This window comes from Etheostoma spectabile, chromosome 18 (assembly GCF_008692095.1).
Source record: "Etheostoma spectabile isolate EspeVRDwgs_2016 chromosome 18, UIUC_Espe_1.0, whole genome shotgun sequence".
Classification (NCBI taxonomy): domain Eukaryota; kingdom Metazoa; phylum Chordata; class Actinopteri; order Perciformes; family Percidae; genus Etheostoma; species Etheostoma spectabile.
Window position 1 is genome coordinate 20,658,169 of NC_045750.1, and position 274 is coordinate 20,658,442.

Genomic DNA, 274 nt, shown 5'->3' on the forward strand with positions numbered 1-274 from the left:
CCAATATAACTTGGTTGTCAGAATGTGAACTATAACAAGTGAAGGCTAACATTACATTTATTTAACTCTGTATTTTCATCCCCAGGTCAAAATAGGTCTGGTTTGACTGTTTCTTGTACTCTATGCAAAGCACAGAGTAAAAGTAATCAGCCAATTCACATTCATTTAACCTTACTGCTAGTTTTTATTTCCTTCCTTCACCCAAAGACAACAGTTGGGTTAAAATCACTGCATCAAATGAATATAAAAGCTAACTAAATTACACCCATTCCAT